The sequence below is a fragment of the Vanessa atalanta genome, chromosome 19 (assembly GCF_905147765.1).
Source record: "Vanessa atalanta chromosome 19, ilVanAtal1.2, whole genome shotgun sequence".
Lineage (NCBI taxonomy): Eukaryota > Metazoa > Arthropoda > Insecta > Lepidoptera > Nymphalidae > Vanessa > Vanessa atalanta.
Window position 1 is genome coordinate 9422917 of NC_061889.1, and position 7783 is coordinate 9430699.

Genomic DNA, 7783 nt, shown 5'->3' on the forward strand with positions numbered 1-7783 from the left:
CAGGAGACAATGAAGGCACAGAAAATTTATTGTTACGCTTATTTATGCCTAATGTTTGTAGAAACTTCCATATTGAGGCCACAGACGAGTTACTTACGTTAATATGACAATAGTGGCGTTTGGCTGTTCTTACCATCAAGTTACACCGGTTGCGAGCAGCCTTATATAATTCCCAATTTTCTTTGCACCTGTCATGTTTATATTTGCGGAAAGCACGATCACGACGAGACATAGCCATACGCACCCCTTTAGTAATCCAAGGAGCGGGCGGTCTTCTTATCTTGACAGGACACATTGGTGCATGTTTATCAAAAAGTGATGAAATGGATGTATTGAAGTGAGAAACTTTATCATTAATTGTTGATGAATTATACACTAAAGACATGTCAAGCGATTCTGCATCATTTTTTAAGTTTTCTAAGTTAATTTTAGCAAGATTGCGCATCCACACTGTAGGAGGTTTAATTTTAGGAGGCTTAAGCTTGTAGGACACATATAAAAGATCGTGACGAGAGAATCCGGGAGCTGATAATTGACCATATTTAATGACATTATTTGTTGAGGAGACAATAATAACATCCAACCAAGTATCAGGCGAGTCAAAGTTATGATGTGTAGCTCCAGAAGGGAGAATGTTGAAATTAATAGAATTTAAGAGGCTAGAAAGTTTTAAAGAACGTGGAGTCATTTTTAACATATCTGTATTCAGATCGCCCATGATTACATGATGTGTGTAATCCGATGAAAGGGAAAATTGGTGTTAAATAAAAATAAAACAAAGGTCAATGACCCAGCGAGACTGTTACATATCAATATTTGTGTATATGATCTTATTAAAATATGTAAATATAGACTGAATTTACAAGAATATTGAGTTTTAATTTGTATAATTCATTTTGTGGTTATTGTGGAATTTTTCATTTTAATTTATTATTAAAAAAATACGTGTACAGAAACAAAGAGAAAGAGAGGAAATCATTGTCTGGAATAACGCTTTTTCCTTTTATGAAGATTTCTGACAGTTCACTATTTTGTAAGCCGCGTCAAAGAACTTCGTCCTTTAAACAACTTGACGTTACCTATGCGAAGTCGGGACGAGTATATAGTAACCTTATATAATAATGACGATAAACATTAACTCATTGACAGTTATCAGTTGAGTACGTTGTTGTTTTTTCCTGAGCGCACAAGTACTAATTGACCCAGTGCACAAAATAAGCCAATTAACGTAGACTCCACTTTAAAGTCAAATAAATTAGTCAGAAAGTCACAGTCGCAAATGACTTCAGCACACTTGGTCACTTTACTTCAAGGGGAATATATACATTAAAGTATTCCATACTTTCAATGGATATCCTTTCCCGTTAAGTTTTTGGATGGGATTTTGGATTTCCATATGGTAGAATTTCATCCAACACTTGCGGGGAATCCTGAAGATGTTTCCCCCCATACCGAGAAAGTGATTTATTAAAACACATTATCGGTACCAACCTACGATTGTCTTTAGATATACACTGGGTTAATTGAATCTATTTTAAATTATTCGGTAGGTATAAGAGACTTAGTTTGGAGGACTAAGCAACAAAACTAGAAGGCCCCTCACATTTTGTGTCACTCTGAAAATATTATATTGACATTTCTGAAATGTCACGTAAGTGCGACGTGACAACTCGAAGAGTAGTGTCAATTTGTATTCGTATTTATGTCTAAAATTGAGTAGCACGTTATCTATCTATAAGATAATAATAAAATAACTTTAAGGACTATGTAATTACTTAATTAAAGTCAATAAAACTAGAAATATGATACCTTGTTTTTTTTCATGCAGCTAAAACCTGCAGAAAGGACAAACCCCTGGGGGCAAGGAATGGGCTACGTATGATTATTTTCCACTAAAACCTCTGTGCCACAAGACAAGACTGCCATAGTCTTTATTCCGGATCGGAGAGGCTACGGGATCGTGTTGAAAATGTATTCATAAATGGATCTCGTGCTGTGCTGTGCTCGTGGTCGGCACAGTTCTCCTCAGGGGAAGTTGGTCCTCAGGATCCTAAGAGTACAAAAGTGAACATTGAAATTTTTCTGTCCGATGTCGGCTGTGGCGGCAATTCTTAAAAAAGCTCCTTAAAGTCTATTTCATTTTTGGTACTAGGATCAAAACCGTAACGTACTTTCCGACAGAATGGGTTGTCACTGCTAACTTCAAGACTCCAGGCTGCTACGAAAAATTGTGACCTTAAAAATCCCAATAACTATATAATAACCTAGTTCGGGATATGTTTTGCTATCATTTTAATCAGTCACATAACCATACATAACCATATTAACACATAAAGTCGAAAAAGTAGTGTCACAATGGTTTCAGATTTTGATAAACAATATAAAAGTTTATAAAACTACATTAAAAATCATTCTAAGCGTTTTTTTTCTTGTAAATGATATTATTCATCATCCTCCTGTCCTTATCCCAATTTACTTGGGGTCGTCGCAGCATGTCTTCTTCTTCCATACTTCTCTATCTGACGTTATCTCACAAGTAACATTATTTCTCACAATACATCCATCTTTTCATTGGTCTTCCCCTTCCTCTATATCCATCCACGTTCATGCTCAAGATTTTCCTCGCAATATGTTCCTCATTCCTCCGCATAACATGACCATACCATGATATTATTATTATAGTTTATACTTTACAATGATTCTACTTGATTATAAGATAATAGACAATATGTGAGAAATACACAGCGTAACACACATTATAATTTAATTTTACCTTTGCAACGTCAGGACGATAAATATAATATCATTGTAATAGATACTAAATAAATAAAATACTAATTCAAATGTGAAAATTATGAAAGCAATAAATCATATCTGCGTTTTAATAGAATTATTTTGTAAGGCGTTTTATTAAAAACGGACTATACCGCAAACATATTAAATTATGGTGTATAAATTAAAATGGGAATTGATGAGTTTTCAATTGATTTAATATAAATCATTAGCACTGTGAAGCTCGGTAAAATAAATTTGTAAATTGACCAAGCGTATGTCTATTCGAGCGTTTAAAGCACCGTCTGTCGGGATAAATAACAGCCAAATCAATTAAAATAATGTGAAGTTAACACATGAGTTGTCGTTACTGTATATATTTATTTATTTGACTGCTTGTTGGTGTAGTGGTTACCACGCAAGATTTTGTGTTGTGTTTTGTCTCGGGCCAGTACAAAGTATGTTTCTAATCTTGGTAGCAGCCTAACTTGCAACAGCAACTTTGGAAAGTGAAGAATGATATGCTCCTGGTATACGAGTATCATCATTAGTATGATCAGGTATGATTTTGTGCAAGTCCGTCCGGGTAAGTACCACGCACCCATTACATATCCTACCGTTACACAGTAATACTTACTATAGTTTTGTTCGTATTTGAAGGCTGAGTTAGCACATGGGACATAACAGGTTTCGGGGTGGAGGCCCGTAGTCTCCTTTTGTGAGATCGTCATGGTTCAGCGGAGCGGAACGGAAAAGGGCCGATCCTGCTGTGAGCCCACACACGTCCTGGGCTTAAAAGGTAGGACGTGACCCTGGGGTCGTGAGGTGGGGGCCTCACGTTTCCTATTTCAGACGGTCCTGAGGAGGACGGTAGCCGGGATGGCCTCGTGCTGCCGTACGCAATAGCGAGGAGTGCCAGGGGACAAGATCAACGTCGCCCACTGAGGAGAGCTCCGTCGAGCCACGAGCGGAGCACTGCACTGCACTGCCATCGCAGTAGCTTAGTGGGTAGACATCCCATATAACCCGGATTCCCCCGGAAACAGTTAATAAAGCACGCGGGTGTTTTTTCTATTGAATGGTATAAATTAAAAACCCATGAAAAACTCATTTTAAGGCAAAACCCCTTCTTATTTTTAGAAGAATAGAGCTTATTCTACCTAGTAACTCCATGGCGTGGTGACACATGTGGCAGATTTGCACCATACATATGCAGATTTCTCCACGATGCTTTCCTTCAACGCCTCACACAAGATTAATTGTATCTTTAGTTACGATTTACGCGTTTTGACCACTGGACCATCTATTCTATAGCGAGCGATATTTTATCTTAAGATAAAATATAATGTCGTATGTGGTACGCTTAATCAAATAAGAACTCAGATCACGTCAGTTCTGCCAATTCTCGTCATATTTGTATTTATTTGAGGAACATTCGCTAATTAAAGGCAAGGAGAGTTTAACTCTCGCGTCTCTAAATAAATTTAGCTTTAACGTAAATACTATTATAAATATTTAAGAATCCGTCGAGTCTCACCAATTTATTCAGAATTGTTACGATAAAATTAAATCAATTTAAAATTAACACCCACGTTCAGATAGCTAATTTGTTTGTTTGTTTTGAATTCGTTTGATTAAATAAAAATATAAAGTGAGTAAGTAATTTTGTGATAGAGTCAGAACTGAGTTTTTTGTCGGTTTTCTTTAGTTAAATCTACATTCGAATCCGATGGTATAAAATACGATTGAAAATTCTTTGCGTGTTCTTGAATATACTCGTACTTGATATTTGAATACCAGGTTTTCTAACGATATTTCCTCTATCATTTTTACCGCCGTACGAGATGAATTAATATAAATAACGCATGTGAAAATATAATAGCCTAGGTACTTGCTTAGGTTTAAACCCATTATCATCGCCGAGATGGCCCAGTGGTGAGCCGAGATGGCCCAGTGGTTAGAACGCTGCACGCGTTTTAAGCGATGATTTCGGGTTCAAACCCAGGCAGGCAACACTGACTTTTCATGTGCTTAATTTGTGTTTATTATTCATCTCGTGCTCGGCGGTAAAGGAAAACATCGTGTGGAAACCTGCTTGTGTCTAATCTCAACGAAATTCTGCCACATGTGTATTCCACCAACCCGCATTGGAGCAGCTAGTTGGAATATGCTCCAAACCTTCTCCTCAAAGGGAGAGGAGGGCTTAAGCCCAGCAGTGGGAAATTTACAGGCTGCTAATGTATGTATGTACACATCGCCTTGGCACTTATCAAGCTAGACCTTTAGACAATACACGTGATATTCAGTATCAAAAAACACAATCAAATTAATGACTTTATTTATTTTTTTTATTTATTTAAAAACTTTATTGACCAACAACAAAAGTTGGAACAAAAGGCGGACTTAATGCCTGAAGGCATTCTCTACCAGTCAACCTTTAGGCCAAACAGAAAGTCATGAAGACTTTCCATGCTATTAACTTCCCATTTGAGATTTGAAAGACGACATTAACCTATTCACAGTGTTTTTATTTTATTTTAAAGATCTTAATACAATATGTCAAAACAGCCGAATTTGATTGTCTTTTTTTTATTTATATTGATAAAGCAGACTTGCAAATGGCCACCGGATGGTAAGTGGTCATAGATATTAGCTCTATAAGAAATATGAACCATCATTTATATGGTCAATCGTAATAAATATTCTCGGCCCAGAATATTTATTGCACGAACAGACTTTATATACAGAACAAAAATCGTATTATTGTCAGCTACATCAAGTTAATAGTCTTTATTTTTAATTTTACTATAGTTGGAAATTACGGGTTAATTTTAGATCAAAGTAGACTTTACAGTCTGCACAGACAAACATATTATACAGAATGTTAATACTATAAGCTCCAACCTCCAGCTACTCAAACCGAAACTCAAAGTCAAATTCCTTTATTCAATATAGAAGCATTATACTTACTTATAGTTAAATTAAATACTACCACCGGTTCGGAAAAGGAAACACCCTGACCTGAGAAGAACCGGCGAAAGAGACTCAGCAGTTTTTTTTTGTCAATCTAATTAAGTACATATATTGAATATGATTAGAAATAGCCAGGAGGCGATCGTTTCATTCCCAAGGTGTGCTATCAATCATAAACTCACTAATTGTATGTTTTCTCTTTCGCACACAAGCGTTCCTTAACTTTTTTTTTTAAATTTGGCAACAGAAACATTTTGAACGCTTTCTGGGATCCTGTTGTAAAACCGTACACATTGCCCCACAAAAGAGTTACTGACTCTATGCAGTCGAGTAACAGGAGTAACAAGTTTGTGTTTGTTCTCATAAAATAATTAATATTTTTCCGTGAATACAAAACATTACAGAATAAATATTGAGAAGCAACAGTTAATATCTTGATATCTTTAAATTTATACCTTAGTGATTCTTTGGCTCCAAGGTTATAGTTATACTAATGGGTCGGTTTCACAGATTATATTCAATAACTCAAACTTATTTATCGTGAAAAGTGATTAAAAAACTCAAAAAAATGAAAATCTGAGAGTACCAGCACAATTTAAAATCCAAAACAATACATTTCCATCCAACGGGACTGAGATCCATGTGCAATGTCACTAAAACTGGATCATTTATTAAAACAGAAATTATATCTTGTCACGCCTCTTCGTGTTTATTGTTTCAAATGGAAACTCCTTGCTTTGTTTAAGCAGGAATTGACACGCTTATTTAACCAACGTTTAAATTCTACATTCGATCGATCTTACTTGACCTTGAATAATTATCCTACGTATGTTACTAATGACTAAGGAACTAATGCTTAATTGATTTATTTGAAAAAACGATTTGTTGATAAATTAGTCAGTCTATAGAACGGCGTAAGAGTCATAGTATCATAATCAGAGGATATTTTGACTGAACCAGTCTTTGAGAAACTCAAGGATTTAAAGACTTTGTTATCATAGTTATTTATAGTGACAACACTTGCTACTAAGACTTCCGTTGCATAAATTAGCACAATCATTAGCAGCCCGTAAATGTCCCACTGCTGGGATAAAGGCCTCCTCTCCTTTGAGGAGAAGGTTTGGAGCATATTCCACCACGCTGCTCCAATGCGGGTTGGCGGAATACACATGTGGCAGAATTTCGTTGAAATTAGACACATGCAGGTTTCCTCACGATGTTTTCCTTTACCGCCGAGCACGAGATGAATTATAAACACAAATTAAGCACATGAAATTTCAGTGGTGCCTGCCTGGGTTTGAACCCGAAATCATCGGTTAAGATGCACGCGTTCTAACCACTGGGCCATCTCGACTCATTAGCACAAAAGCCACTTCTATTTGTCTACTGCTATTATTTCTGGGTGGATAGACATCGTAAGCATTATAGTTACAGTTTCTTTTTTAAATAGGTATACATATGGACAAATGGACCAATTAATGAAGAAACTAACGCCTAAAAATAATGGAGTCGTAAAAATATTAATCATTCCGAAAAATCATGCGCCACCAACCTTGGAGACTCAGATGTTCCTTGTGCCTGTAAGTACATTGGCTCAATCATCCTGCAAACTAGTATTGAAATAAAAAAATTGTTCTCCGCCTTCCGTATCCAGTAACAATAGCAAAGTAATGGAAGTCTATATTTATATACAATCTTGTATATAAAATTAATAATACCTAACAATACTTAATCTACCATTAACTTATAACGTCGGCAATAATCGCAAGCACAGAGATTGTATCTCTGACTATAATAATACTCTTGATAATAACAGAAATAATTTAATTTTACTATATAAAAGTTGAAAGACATAAAGTATATACATACCTTATGATTTATATTATTAAGCCATGACATTAACCCCCCTTCCGTTTATATAATAAATATATTAATAATTTCTTATAACATAACAAGGGCAATAACAGTAACAAAATTTCCATTTATTATAAGTAATTACGTCGAAAGTAAACCATGACGGACAGACGGACAGGCAGTG